Below are 16803 nucleotides of genomic sequence, written 5' to 3'. Positions count from 1 at the left end.
TATTTATTAAACAAGAACAGATTTTAAGGCGTGTAAATACCAAAAAGTATCTAAGAACCAATACTTTCGATATTTATTTTTCATAGAGTATATACATAAATCTTCCATGTTATGTTTAACTTTTATTTTTCAGGTTTAAATTGTAACTGAAGATCCCTTAAAGGGTGAAATTGAGTTTTACAAATATAATTTTGATTAATTTATGTTTGTATAGACTATAGAGTATATACTATTTTATTCAATGTAAATTTAAATGTTAAAAAGCTTCAAAATTATCAAAGAGTTTAAAACTGTAAAGCCGGGGTAAGCACAGTCTTTTATTTACAAAAAAATAATATGCAAGTGGTTTTTGTTAAAAAAAGCATTTTTTAAGTCACCATAAAAATTTTACTAAAACTGATTAAAATAAAAATACTCGAGAAATAGTCATTTAATAAGCAGCAATGGTTATTCAGAATAAAATGACGAGCATACAAGTAGAGTTGTTTTACAAAAACTTAACTTTTCATGTTTTACATAACTTGTTTTGCTACTAAAAGCTGTCGCAATACGGAGCTGTACAGGCCAGATCTGACCAAGGGTTCGTATTTTTCCAACTATTGCCGTAATGGTTTAAAAAATAGACTCTTTTTAACATCGTAAACTCAAATTTTTTATACAAATATAAAAACTGTTAAAATGAAACGTTGCAATTTAAACAACTAAAAACAAATGCAGAGATCGCTCAATCTTGCAGACTTTTTTAGCAAACCACAACAAAAAAAGCAACAGATATTCCCGTTTGACGAAAATATAGCCGTCAGGGATGGCTCTTATCGGTAGGAGAAATCTTTATCAAATATGCATGGAAAGAAAAAAAAAACTTAGGATACCACAAGTTCTCATCAGTAAAATTGACAACAAAAAAGTGCTGAGACGTATTGGTCTTATCATTATGTACGTACACCATGTGAGTAATGCACTATTTTGCCAGATAAACATAAAGAGTTAAGCTGTTACAAAACATTATTGAAGACCGCAGAGATGCGTTCATTTTGCTTTTGATGAGTTAGGAGGAGTTAATTTTTTGCTTTCGTTCAGTTCATCTTTTGTCAATATTGGGTTCAGTTTTGTGAAGTTACGTAACTTTTGTAAGGCTTTAATACAATTGCATAAAGTTTCGTTAATTTTAATTCGTTTTTTTTTGGTAGTTTAATTAAAATTTATTCCTGCAATCTGAATGCTGCTGATTGAAATGTTTAAAAAAATCATAAATTCAGGTGTGTTGAGCAGTCATCACTGGTCCTCTTAATCGCTTTTAAAATGTTTAGTATTCTTAATAGAACATTTCCTCAATAATTTTAGAACGACTTACGGGTTTGCTTACTGTTTATTTGAAAAATTAAAATAAATCAAATCTTGGATGTCTAGCAATCACTATTGTTTTAGATTGTCGATGTTCAGTCGTTATATGCAATCAAAGCGACCACTCTTAAAATCTGAACACTGATTTCAGAACGAGTAACCAATATTAAGAATACTTCAATAACTCCTATACCAGCAAGTTATCAGTTCTGCTTTTTATATAAAAGTGTCTATTGTGTATCGTTACAATATTTCGAATTGAAAAAACCTGAGTGCTGAAGTTTACCGCAGTTGTTTTTTATATCTTAAATAGATAGAAAACTCTTAGATAGATAGACTTAGTACTCTAGATTATTAGAAATTCATAATTTATCATTATTACCGATAGGATAACTCTTAGTGTTAACTATGAGCTTTAGTAACACAAAACCGTAAACCTCGTATGCGTCTAGCCTCTGTAAGATTTCAACTAAGCACGCCATGCGTACACAGAAAGCTTAAAGTACTTCTAGTTCCAATAAACCTACTCATTCAAGTAATCCCGAGTCAAATACATTATTAGACCAACAAAATGTAGTAGAGAATTATGATGTGTTAACAGGGGATTATACACCACTCTAAAGTGACGCAGGCTTCGCCATGTACTATAGAAGATTGACAAGTACATTCCAAAGGCTTTGCTGTACGGTGAACTTGCAATTGGCAAACGTATCATCAATTTCAAAGACTAGTAACAAGAAAATTTCAAGCGCGATCTGAATACCTTAGTTATAGAAGTAGATGAACTAATACAGCTTAATGATGATCGCATAAACTAGCATTATATCATTATGAAGAAATTTAGTAAAAGTTAGTAAAAATTATTGATCTACCTGATTTAAATCATTAAAAAAAAAAGTTTAACCGAATACGGGTCCAGTTAATTTTAAAATTTTTAAACTTTCAATGTGAACTAAACTTCGATAACCTGTTTTTATTAGTTTATAACCTATAAAAGGATTGGAGAACTTTTATAGTCGATTGACCCGATTTATCATAAAATCCTATTGCCGAAAGTATCAGAATTAAATTTCAAATTACCTACGTACAGAGCATCAGAATAACAGCTCATTTAAAGAGTACACTTGTTACAAAAAAGCTAAATGTTAGTTGTTTTGTACATGTTATTTTCAAGCTAAAAAATACGGTGCACGCCAAAGAATTTTTTTGGCAGACCAAGTCCAGCCCGTGGGCCGAAAATTGCCGAAAAAATCAATGATAATTTTGTAGCTAATAATTAAATTAATTAGAAAACCCAGGTTAATCTGTTTTTAGTTTAGTCAATTTTGCTATAGGTTAAGGGTGTACAACTTAAGGTCTTCAGGTAGAGCCTAGAGTGCAATTATATAATAAATTCTAATATTTATACTATACAAAGCCGTTGAACAAATGTTTATATCTATACCAAGAATGAAACAATAGTAATTTTTTTGGTGTACTAAATTTTTTTACAGTGTTTAATGCACTAGACAATGTTCACGAATAAAATAAAATGGACATACTTACTTGTCTTCTAAATTTTATAGAAGCACAAATTCAACGAGTTCTGGAACTACTACCACACGACGTTCACCAGTTGACGCAGTTTTCAGCAAAAGCCTAAAACTTTTGCAGCCAAAAATAACTAAACATTCGATAAAAGAAATGAATGTTGATAGGAGTTATAGTATTTATATCAATCCTAAACTTCACAACCAGCAAAGTTATGATAGGATGATGATGACTTTTACCCGTTAAACAATACTCAACAACGTGAAGTAAATGATCTATTGACTTCTGATGAAAATAGCTATTAAGACCTTTTACAACATAATCTTGCATTCACGCAAAAACTGTACGACCAAAAGTTATATAAGTTCAAAATTTTAAACCAGCAGAAAACTTAAGAAGATCGTAAAATTGAATTTTAAAAAAGGGTATCAAAATAAATTAACTTAGAACACAATATTTTTTAGATTGTTATGAACGTAAGATGCCGCAAAAGTACAAACATTTTTTGCGATGGTTACAAAAAAATTTTTTTTTAATAATCTTAACGACATATTCCAGCCCAATGACTTAGTTTTAAATTTTAAAAATAGAAGTTATAAGAAACCCTCAGAACATCGATAATTATTTTAAGAAGGAACTGTATGGTGAAGGAATTGTCAATGATACGGAAAACACAATTACATTATCGAGTTTTGGCAGAGAAAAATTGTATCAAATTATTTAAAAACAGTAGAATGATGTGAAAGAAGTAACCGTTAGCTATGAAAACTTTGCCTAAATAGAAATGGTAAATTAACAGAAGTATAAGATAAAATTCCGGTTGAGGAAGTCTCTACACGTTTGATATGAATAATTTGTATTGCTAAAAATGTGCCAAATTTCAGTTGCCCAGAGGAGGACAGAATATTTTGTTTTAGAACAACTGATGACCTTTTTAATAAAAGTTAAGTCAGGAAATACTATGAAGTATTTTTTAAAGTCTTAGTTAAAAAAAGGACGACTGTATGAAATGCTCATAAAGAAACAGTATTGCAATCCAAGCATGTTAAATAAGACAAACTACAAAAATATGATCAAAAGTATTATAACTTTAGAAGAACTTATCATATCCGAAATCGTTCTGAACATCAGCAAAATACTCATCAATAGTTAACAATTTGAGTGTATATACAGTTACCGAGAACAGAACCAAAATAAAATGATATTAACTCAATAGATGATATCAAAAACATCGAGACTGTAGGATAATTAGATTATAGCTCATTTTAGTGTTTATGTTTATACTTGTTTTCTTTTCAGATTTTACATTGTTAATAAATTATTAAACTAAATTGACGAGGAGTTATTCTTCATGTAAAATCTTATCAAAAATCTGAGAAAAGTAAAATGGTTATAGTAAAGTGCCCAATTCGTGGATGCGAGTTCCAGACGCCAGACCTATCCGGTGATGTTGTGAGTAGCCTTCTCAACCTCCACAAAGTGGAGCATCAGCAGAATTCTGAGTTATCCAATAATGGAGTAATGCCAGATACACCTCAATTGATTCGACCAAGGGTTGACCGGGGGATCAGCCAAGAGACATGGATTTCTTTCATTCGGAGGTGGGAGGCATTCAAGATTGGTTCGAATATAAGCAACCAAAACGCAAGCATACAGCTTTTTCAGTGTGCGCAGGACAAGCTTGGTGATCTTATGTTAGCAAGTGATCCTCGACTTATGGCCAAATCAGAAAGTTACGTTGCTAAACTGATGGAGTCGTTTGCAGTCATAAAAGTTGCTATTGGTGTAAAGAGAGCAGAACTTATGAACCTACATCAGGACCATGATGAACCGTTTAGAACGTTTACCACACGTGTACGAAGCAAAGCAGAAACCTGCAATTTCACTACAGTCAGTGAGTGTGACTGTGGGAAAAGCAATGTGACAAGCTACACAGAAGAAGCAATAAAAGACGTGATGCTCGCTGGCGTTGGGGATGATGACATAAGATGAGAAGTTCTCAGTACTGAAGATATCTTATCCAGGTCATCATTTGATATAATTTCCTTTATTGAAAGTAAAGAAATGGGACTCCATGCAACTGAGAATTCGCGGACCATATCTGCAGTCTCTTCCTTTCAACGTCAGAAGAAGGGACGTGTCAATATAGGAGATAAGTCCCAACATGTTCCGTGCCAGAACTGTAAAAGACTTTTCTATCCTTTCAACGAAAAAGGTAACCAAAATAAAAAGCCTTTCAGATATTGTCTATCTTGTTGGCGTAGTCGATCAAAAAGGGTTAATGCTGTTTAAATCCAAGCTGATCGTTCTGATTTTATGCAACAAGATACCCAAATAATGTCACTACACGCAAATAAAAGAATCATGTTGAATAACACCATATTCAGCAAGAAGTCCTTGCGTAAAGCCAAGGCAACGACTGATCATCCTCGTGCATCAGTCAAGATTGCTAGACATGGCACAAACAAGTTTGCATGGATAAGTGCTTTAGCTGATACTGGAGCACAGTTGAACCTTTTAGCGGAATGTCTCCAAAGAAGAAGGTTATCAGATGTGATGGAATTGTTTATGTATGCGATTCAGTGACCGGATTCTTTCTCTCCTATAAAACCATGGTTGACCTCCTGATTATTAATAAGGATTTTCCCACCATTGGATCTCAACTGCCTCATCAGCGTTCTGAAGTTGCTGTAAGTTCAAATTAAAATGATCCGAATAGACTGGACTTGCATAAAGATGTGACCTGTGATTGCCCGCCAAGGAGTAGAGTGCCAGACCGACCAAACAAACTTCCGTTTGAGGCAACAAATACAAACGTGAGCAAAATGCGTGATTGGCTCTTACAAAGGTACGCAGCTTCAACGTTTAATGTATGTCCACATAAATTACTCCAGCAAATGAGTGGGCCTCCACTTGAGATACATATGGAGAATGATGCTAAACCACGTGCTTGTCATACACCAGCTCACGTGCCAATTCATTGGCAGAAACAGGTTGAAGCAGATCTCATTCGAGATGTGAGGTTAGGTGTCTTAGAACGTGTCCCATTTGGTGAACCTGTAAGCTGGTGTCACCGCATGGTGGTCACCAGGAAACAGGATGGGTCACCTAGGAGGACAGTAGATCTCTCACCACTTAACAAGTATTGCAAGAGGGAGACGTGCGCTACAGATACTCCGTTTAAGCTAGCGCGCAGAATTCCAAAGGGAACGTTCAAGACTGTAACAGATGCATGGAACGGGTATCATGGAGTTCCACTGAGAGAAAGTGATAAACACCTCACTACATTTATCACTCCGTTTGGCAGGTTCCGATATACTAGAGCACCTCAAGGCTTTGTAACATCTGGTGAAGGTTACAATCGACGATTTGCAGCTATTTTATCTGATTTTGAAAGAAAGGAGAGGTGTGTTGATGACACCAAATTTTTAGATTCAGAATTAGAGTTTCACTGGTGGCGAACAATAGATTTTTTGTCAAAAGTTGGCAATGCAGGCATCATCCTAAGTCCAAAGAAGTTCCAGTTTTGTCAAAAGTCCGTTGATTTTGCTGAATTTAGAATTTCTGATGAACGTATAGAACCTCTGCTCAAATATCTGGATTCCATTCGCAATTTCCCAACCCCAAAGTCTGCCACAGATATACGCAGCTGGTTTGGTCTGATAAATCAAGTCGCAAATTATGCCAAACTTCGTAAAGTCATGGCACCGTTTAGAGATTTTCTCAGTCCAAAATGTAAGTTTATGTGGACAGAAAAATTAAACCAATCATTTAATAAATCAAAAGAGATAATCATTGACGCAATAAAGAGCGGTGTTCAAATTTTTGATCTTGGGAAACTAACTTGTCTTAGACCAGACTGGTCAAAGCAAGGATTGGGCTACTTCCTTATGCAGAAACACTGCAAATGCAATAGCAGGTTACCAGATTGCTGCACCACCGGCTGGAAAGTGACGCTTGCAGGTCCAAGGTTTCTGAATGAGGCAGAAAAGAATTATGCTGCCATAGAAGGGGAGTTGCTTGCTATTGCTTGGTCATTAGAACAGACCAAGTATTTCACTAAGGGCTGCAAAGATCTTGTGGTTGTTACGGATCATAAACCACTGGTAAAGATTTTTGGTGATCGTACCTTAAACGAAATTCACAACACGCGCATTTTTAGGCTCAAACAACGTACTTTGCCATGGCTTTTTCAAGTGCATTACATACCAGGTAAAACTAATCTAGCGGCAGATGCTGCATCGCGTTATCCAAGCTCGATTAATGAAGTTATATTCACATGATAATGATTTGACTAACGAATCACTTCTAATTGCTTCATTGAGTAATGAAGTATGCCATTCAATGGCAATCACTTGGGAGGAAATTGTAGAAGAGACACTAGATGACAAAGTTCTTTTAAGAGTATCCAGGTGTATTGAGGAAGGTCGAAGCTTGAAACATGATGAATCTTTGTCAGCGTATTTTAGATACGATGATGCATTTTACTTAAGTGATGGGGCTATACTTTACAAGGACAGAGTAGTAATCCCCGTCAGTTTACGATATCGGGTCCTCAACAACTTACACTCGGCGCACCAAGGAGTCACATCAATGCATAGTCGTGCCCAACAGATTGTCTTCTGGCCTGGTATTACACAAGACATTGAAGCAATTCGGGCCAATTGTCAAAGCTGCAACCGCAATTCACCTTCTAAACCATCATTGCCACAAGAAGCATCTGATCCTCCTACAAACCCCTTTGAAAAAATATTCGCAGATTTTTTCCAATTTGCCGGAAACAATTTTTTGGTAGTCGGTGACAGGTTGTCGGGTTGGTCGGAAATATTTTCCACACCCGCGGAACCTCTCAGGCAGGTTCGCGTGGGTTGATTAAGTGCCTCCGAGTTTTCTTTTCCAGGTTTGGAGTACCCGAGGAAATATCGAGTGATGGTGGACCGGAGTTTACGTCCAGTGCAAAAAAGGAATTCCTTAAAACCTGGGATGTCACGCATCGAATATCTTCAGCTTACTATCTAAGATCAAACGGCAGAGCGGAAGTAGCCGTCAAACAGGTAAAGGTTGCTAAGATCAAATGTTGACGCTTCAGAAAGTCTGGACAATGACAAGTTTTTAAGTGCGTTGCTCCATCTGAGAAATACTCCTGATAGCGATTGTCAAGTGTCTCCAGCCGAAATCATATATGGACGTCAGCTGCGAGATAGTTTTTCATTCTTGAACAAACTTGACAAATTTTCCAATCCTAATGTGCGACCCATGTGGAGAAAAGCATGGAAGCTTAAAGAAGAGGCGCTCCGTACAAGATTTGTTAAGAATTCTGAAGTACTTAACCAAAGAGCCAGGGATTTGCGGCCTCTCTATGTTGGCAGTAGGTGTTTACTACAGAACCAGAGTGGCACTCATCCACGTAAATGGGACAGAAGCGGAGTGATAATGGAGGTGCTTCCACATGATCAGTATGTAGTCAGAGTTGATGGTTCACGGAGACTTACTCGGAGAGACAGAAAATTTTCAAGGATGTACAACCCAGCCTCAACAAGCATTGAAGCAAAAACTTCCCATGGTTGGAGCAGTAATCTACCAAGCTCACATGAGTGCAATGTTGGTCCTCAACGTCCTGATTCTTCTGTAAAGATTACAGAGGATTCCAACAGTGCCAATAGTGGTAAAACCAGTGAGGTTGAAGCGGATCATGAAGAGGTTGAGGAAGAGTACATTCCTGCTCCTATAGTTCACAAAAAAAATAAGGTGCCGCTTGCTTTGCGTAGGTTGAAAGACTTCAATGCGCCAGGGAGGCTTGAAAGTGGAGTACTCCAAAGTAGAAATCACCGTAATTGAAGTCTGTTTGTTCCTGTTTATACAAAAGTTTGTGCTGAGTGTTTAATTGATGCTGATAGTGATGATTGCTGAGCCAGGAAGGATTCAGCGTGGAATAGCATGAATTTGTATTGTTTTGGATTTATTTAGTGCGTTTTATTGCAGTTTTGATTTGCTTCAAATAAATCCCTTGTTTAAAGATTTTTTATTTAAGTCAATTGAGTTTTTTTATGCATAAAATTTAGTTTAATCTTAGTAAAATATTTTGTTACTTGTTTAAATCCCCTCTTGACGAGCTATGTCATTGCCTTAAACTTGTTATTATCTTTAATGAGCTGGAGGGGATGTAGGATAATTAGACTATAGCTCATTTTAGTGTTTATGTTTATACTTGTTTTCTTTTCAGATTTTACATTGTTAGTAAATTATTAAACTAAATTGACGAGGAGTTATTCTTCAATTTTTTTTATTTTTATATTTTTTATAAAGAAAGAAGAGTATACGATGGGTATGGTAGTAATAATCTTAACAGAGCAGTCAAAAGTTAAATACAATACATAACATTACCTAACGACAGTCGTCAAAAAATATTATAAAGTAAAGTACATTTGTGTATTATGTCATTAAACTTTGTTGAGCAAAACATCTGATACAATCAAAATATCACGATTAGAAAAGATAAGCTCAAGTCGCTAAAAAAACTATCGCATTGGAGTGATTAGTCATGTACTGTGGTTTAGTGTTCGCAAGAGTTTACGGTTTCATTCATTATGCTGATCAGAGCAGAAATATTTTGTTCAATATACTGCCATCATTAAAGACAAAAAAATTGTAATGTTAGTTGAAGATGGAAAAAAAGTCAAGTCTGGGATCATCATGGGTAAAAAGAATATGTCGTAAGCTTCAGACATTACAGGTCCGAAGTTAAACCAGCTCAATAAGTCTAAGTATGTTACAGATAAGAGGTCAAACTAAAACAGAATGTTTTATTACAAAGGATACAGTCTAAACCACTATTTAGTAGTAGCCTCAAACAGCAGAAAAGAAAGAGTCAGATTTTGTCAGCATGATCAGATTTCGGCCTTATCAATAAATCAAAAAAAAAAATTAAGTCCTAAACCAAGGAACATATATAAAACTATGAATCATGATCGATTAACAAGGCATTAAAAATGTAAATTATTTCTTTAACTTGGCTTAAATGTTGCGTCAAACGCATCTTTGGATACAAAAATAAATAGTCGCATTAGTAAGGCGTCAGGCGCGTTCGCTCGTCTGACTGCAAGAGTTTGGGATAATTAAGGTTTAGTGTGCATACAAAGAAAAGAGATCCAAAATGAATTCCATTTTGTTTAAGCTCAATTTTTTCAATAATAAACAGCTTCGTATCTGCACAAAGTCTGTAAGCATGTCTGAGAGTCAAAAAAACTATACTGTCGCGAAAACGGTATTAATAGCTGAGCGCGACTAGAAATGGCATTGTTTTAGATTGAACTTATGGGCGTACTTTTAGATTTATTAAACAGAGAGCTCTTCGACTTTACTTCAGTTAGCGCACATTCCAAGCTTCACTTAGTGATACACATTTTCACAATTCACGATATAGAATCGAGATCCAGATTTTACGGCAAATCTGAACTAAAAACATTTCGCAAGCAAGTTGTGGTAAGTTCATTTTGCTAAATCTTAAAAAATTTTCGGCAGCTTTCACCGTAGCTTTAGTAGTATAATCGAATTCGTAAACCTCTACTGCCTGTCTCTTCGATATAATAAACAACCTAGTCTCAATTGGTGAACAGCTTCTGTTCTTTAATTTTAAGTCATATAAGTAAAGCAATTCTTCTTATTAATCTGAGCATTGGTTTTAGAACGAGCTATAGAGAAACGAAAGTTACTCAAATTCATAAGCGTTCGTTTAAACGACTTAACTTTTAAACTTTATAAAAAATGAATGTTTATTTATTATCGTTTATTTTGTTTACTTCGTATAACAAAAGTTAAATGTTTAATGTTTGCAAAGTAGCTTAGTAAAATAGCAAGCTATGTTTTTATACATATTAAGTAGCTTTGTCTATAGTAATCGAAATGACAGAGACAAATGTGTTTTCAGATGGTTATATATCTAATGTTTATTGTCTCTATTTAGGCAATACTCTTCTATACGGTAGAGAAATGTAGACTTTCCCGATCGTGTAAGAAAAAAATCAATTCTATTGTGTTTATCGATAATCGTTTTATTGTTCAGTTTTAAGTTTTTTGCATTTCTGTGTTTATGTACATTTCTAATGTAGTGTATTCTGTACATAATTATTTTTTTATTATCTTATAAGACTCATATTATTATCTTTATATCATATTCAACATTAATTAATATCTATTTTCAGATATGACTAATGATTCTTATCTAAACTTTATTTACGATAAAAAAACAATTATGGGAATTTTTACCGGTTGAAAATACTTATACTTTACTTACTTTTTTTAAAAGAGAGCACTTCAGTTGTAAGCAAATGTATTCATCTTTGTAACACCGTAAAAAATAGCTGTCGTTGAAATCAAATATGGGACGTTTGAACATCAAGTCAATCATTATCTACATAAAATTGTTAAAACTTTAGTCTAATACACTTTGTTCTAACAACAAAACTTGAGGCAAATGTAATAAAGGAATGCATACAATGCATACAGATTTTAAAAAATACGTTTTAAACGACGTTTCTATTCAAAAATTTAGACTCTAAACGACCAACAAAAAAGTATGATAAAAAAATGTATACAAAATGAGTCTATTTTACACTCTAGAATTAAGCTTATAATACTGCTAATACATTTTTATACAACTTATACAACTTAATTTAAGTTCAGTATAACAGTACAAGTTCTTATTTTTAAAACAATAGGTACAAACTATATACTATTTTAAAACAAGTTTTAGTTTAAAGTTCTTGCTCAAATAAAAGGCTATGTTTAATGATTCGAATAACTTTGCATTTTAATGCTCATTATTAAGTTATACGTAAAATTTAACAACCTTTAATAATTTAAAATTATGAATTGTTTAAAGCATAAGTTTTTTTTTTCTAAAATTATTTGATGATAAAAAAATTATGAGTATGTATCACTACTGAAGTAAATATAATCAACGAAAACATCAGCGAAGGTCTACAGAGCCTAAACCTGGACTTTCGTATGCCGTGAGGCAAGCTGAAGTTTAACATAAGGTTTGATCATAGTAATGTTGATGATCGAATTGGTATGATCAAACCTTATGTTAATCAAATACGAGCGTCAACTTAGCTCGAATAGCATTTTTTAGAAATTGTTGAAAAACTCCAAACTTTAGATCCAATTTTTTTCTTATCTATAAAGCTAAATAAGATTTTTTTAACTCTAGAAAACATTTCTTTGCCTTGAATCAAAAAAAAATTCATCGGATTTGGGTTTGACTTTTTGAGTGGGCCCCTTTAAAAAGTACAGTTTTTTTCGGATATTTTTATTTAAACTGTTGTTGTAGCTAAAATATATATATTTTTTAAATATTATTATTTATCTGTTTTTTCAAGGGTCCGTTATTTTTTTGAATTTCTTAATATGTTTACAAATATGCCCGATTTTAATATAGAAAGTTTCAAGACAAAAACTGGTATCATAGTTTAAGAATTAAATATGTATCTAATAAAACAAAAAATTAAAAACATTTTTAAACAACAGTTAATAAAAGATGTATTAAATGAGTAAAATAACTATATGGATTTTAGTTCTCAATCTATTTTAAAAACATTAGGAAGGTTAATTAATACAAATTTATTCAACAAAATTTCACCTTACCAAGGCTCATGAGAAAAACTTATTGTAAATTTATAAGCAATTCCATTCAAATATTCAGTTGAATTTTAATTATTTTTAGTAGTTTTTGACTGTTTATTCTTAAAACAGATACATTATTAATTTTAATTTTAAAAATTTTGTTTTACGAATGAATTTTAAATCTATGTACTTTTTATTGTGCATAATGATTTTTTTAACAATGGACATTTAACAAATGAAAGAAAATACAAACTTTTTTTTTCATGTCAATGTTTTGATTTTTTTTTCTAAGGATACAGCAATAATTTTACAAAACTTAGTATTTCAAAATAAAATAAAGTGTTAATTTTTGTAATTTTAATTACTTTTTGAGTTTATATTTTACATTATTCTTACTAAAAAAGTTTAACCCAACTTCTAAATTTTTATGTAAAAGCTTAATTTACTATTATTACTTAAATGATATTATAAAATTTACCTGTAACCTAAAAAATATGTATAAACATAATAACCAAATAATAGACTAATAAGTAATTAATATATGCATACCTGAGCTAGACTTCTTCGATCGTCGGAACAAAAAGTGTTTTGAAACGATTCCAAAAAACAATCCAATAGCTGTAAAACATTATTCCAATCAATTTTTTAACAGTAAAGAATCTATCCTATGCATAAACTTATTTCGTAAAATACCTTTTAAAGAATAAAATAAGTTTCAGCAAACAAAGAAACTATATGTTAGACATGTACTTAAAAATTATTCTTTATATTACGGGCTTTGCTTGTCTAGACCTGTAGGGTTAAACATCTTAATCCGTTATCTCTTATATTTCAATTTTAAGAATTTTCAGAAAAAATCAATAACAATTTTATCCGACTATGTTAACTTTTATTAGTTTTTTTAAAAGTATAGCAAGTGTTTTGGTATAAAAAAATATTTTAATGTGCATTTATTTATTGTTATAATTAAATTGTTCATTGTGAAATGTTGGACTTAGGAATCAAAACCTGAGCCACTTAAACAAGACTCACAATAAGAAAAATAAAAAAAATTTAAGTTTAGCAATTTAAGATAACAAAAAACAAATTAAACAAAGTTAGATTTATAAACTACTAATTAAGAAGTTTAAACTTATTTGTTCAATATAAAAGGTGATAACTTAGTATATACAAAAAAGAAATAGTAAATGCACATTTATAAGAAAGTACAACCAAATAGATGATTTTCCAGAAGCATAAAAGCATTGTTAATAAGACATAACACATTTGTACAAAATTAATAAAAGTAAATTTATAGTCTGTCAGTGGGGAGCGTAGGAAGTGAAAATATTTAATACTATAAACAGAAAAATAAAAGAATCAGTAATAAATTTAGAAGAGATAAAACATTAAAACTATTTTTTTCTTTTATTTATGTTTGAAAGTTATTGAATTTTGCTGATATTTATAGTATATAAATTAAATATTTTTAATTTTAAATGAAAATATTCTACCTTCCCACACGTTACCACATCCTGTGGTAACTTGTTCCACATTGTCTTTTCTCTGTGAAAAAACGAACCTTGCCACTGATTGTTGTTAAAATCGTGTATACATTTTATTTTTCTATTATTTTCTCTTAACTTATAATTGTTTTGGGAAAAACTGAAAAATTTACTGAAAAAATCTTATGTTTGCCATCAATAATTTTATAAAGAGTTGATAAATCAAAATCCCATCTTCTATATTCTAGAGATTTCAATCCAAGCTTATTTAATCTTTCAACATATGATGTATTGGATGTGTTACAACGATTACATATAAAACGGGTAAAACTTCTTTGCACAGACTGAATGTCTTTTTTAAATAGGGGCACCAAATTTGGGTATTGTATTCATGCTTAGGACGAACGTATACCTTAAATAGCTTTGTCAGAGTAGTGGTTGAACTAGTTTTAAAAATGTTTAATATTGAAAAGATGAGGCTTGTGCAACTTTATATAAATGTGTTCATTCAATTATAAATTTTCAGATACATATATACCTAAATCTTTAAAAACTTTAACTGTTGGTATCTTAGTGAGATTTATAATAGGTCAATCGGGCACTGTTACCTTTTCTATACAGTACACTACCGCTTAAGTACGCAAATTGAACCCGACCAATAAGTGCGTACTTAGCACGAGTAGTGCGTACTTTTTGACGATATAGTATAATATGAAATTTAGTTGTTTGTTTTCTTTCTTACAACTAGCCACCAAATAATTAAGCCAAATAAACGAGTCATTTATTTTAAATAACATTTAAAATATAATTCTAATTTGCAAATTTTTTTAATAGATTTTAAAATGATTTATTTTTTATATAAAAAGCTTCTACATAATTAATACATACATTTAATATAGAAAGTCAATGTCAGTCAATGATTTAAAAAAAAATATTAAGCTACATTTTGTTTTGTTAGAGGGAAAGTACCAAACTACTTTGTGTTTACCAAACATTTTCAAAACATCAATGTATGTACATTTAAATTAAATTATGACTTAACTATTTTGTATATGTAGGTTTTTTTAACTTTGTCATCTAGATTTATTTATTTTATAGCATTACAGCTCAAATATCATTATTCTTTTTACTTTTCTGCAACCACTACATAAGTATTTAGTTTGTTAACATTTAATAACAGGACTGTCTCAATCTCAGGCTACTTGGCCTACTCAGGATTACTCACCCTAGTTTAAAAGTTGTGAAAGTATCAGGCTAACTCAGCAGGTCGGCCATTCTACCTGGAAACATAAAATAATCTGGAAAAACTTGATGATTGAAAATTTTGGCAAAAAAACTGGAATTTCTTGAAGTTCTAGTATAACATCCTTTACTTTGTCTTTCTGGATAAGTGCGTACTTAAGGCGTGATGCGTACCAAAAAAAGTGCGTACTTAAGCGGTAGTATACTGTATATTAAGAATTTTACATTTATTAGGATTTAAATAAAGTTTTCTTATCTTTAGCCATTTATAAATATTATCTAGAGTAAACTGTAAATAAATATTAAACTCAATAAATATTTTTGAATAATCTGCAAATAAAGTTGTATCACTTTGAATATCAATGTTTGAATGAATATCATTAATATAAGTTGAAAAAAGAGAGGACTAACTACACCACCTTGTGGTACTCCACTGTGTATTGTTAAAAGGTCTGGGTACCGTATCATTAATGATTACTCTTTGTGATGTCTTAACTAAAAAGTTATTGAGTACTAAGGATTTATGTAGTCCATACTGGCTTAAAATTTTTAACAACTGTTTGTGTGATAGTGATACTGAATTGAAAGCTTTTAAAATATTAGTGTAAACCACTTTGATATTTTCGTTTTTGGGATAAGGAACTATGCATGAATGAAACATGTTAACAATTGAATGTTTGACGAGCGGTTCGGGACAAAACAAAACAGTTTATTACATAATAAATTATAACTAAAAAGGTTATTAAGAACTTTTATAGATATAATCTGTTCAAAAATTTGAGAGACTAGTTAAAGATGTTGGCCTATAGTTAAATTTGTTGTGTTTGTTACCTTTCTTATGCACTGGAATGACAAAAGATATTTTTCGTTGTTTTAATACTTCAACTAATTCTAAAGAGCAATTCTCTTCATTAATATTAAAAGGTTTTCAATTTAACTACAACTTTTTAAGCTAGTTTAAAAATTTTGTGGTTATCATCTTGTTTAATTATTTTGAAAAAATCTATTAATAACTGAGGCTATTTCAAAGTCTGAGATTACTGTTTTTCTTTATCATTGTCATATAAGAAGGGTATTGTAGTACTTAATTTAAGTTTAGATTTTACGTAACCATAAAACTTTTTCAAATTTAGGTTTTTGCAGAATTTTTCTTCATATTCAGAACGACTAGTTGATATTTTTTTGATTTATTTATATAATTTTTTGAAAATGATTTATTGGTCTTACTTTTTGTACAGAATAAGTTTTTCATTTAATAGTTTTTAAGTTGTACTTTAATTTATTTTTAGTTTAAATCATTCGAAGAGCTATCAAAATTTTTTTAACGTTATTAAGAAAAAAATTATCAAGGTTAATCATTTTATGCGTTAAAAATGAATTTTAGAATTTGGAAATTTAAACACGAAACTAAAAATCCAACAACTTTTTAACAGTTTTAATTTAGAGAGTCTAAGTGATAGAAATAGAAATTTTTGTTAAAAATTGTTTTAATTTAATAAATTGTCACTAATTTTTTTGAAATTATAAAGTACAAACTGTGATGCTGACTTATTAAAACAATGATCTAGGTAAAGTGCCT

The sequence above is a fragment of the Thalia democratica genome, chromosome 2 (genome assembly GCF_965202585.1).
Source record: "Thalia democratica chromosome 2, ktThaDemo2.hap1.1, whole genome shotgun sequence".
Classification (NCBI taxonomy): Eukaryota; Metazoa; Chordata; class Thaliacea; order Salpida; family Salpidae; genus Thalia; species Thalia democratica.
The sequence above is the reverse complement of the archived record's forward strand: the minus strand, read 5'-3'. Positions refer to the sequence as shown.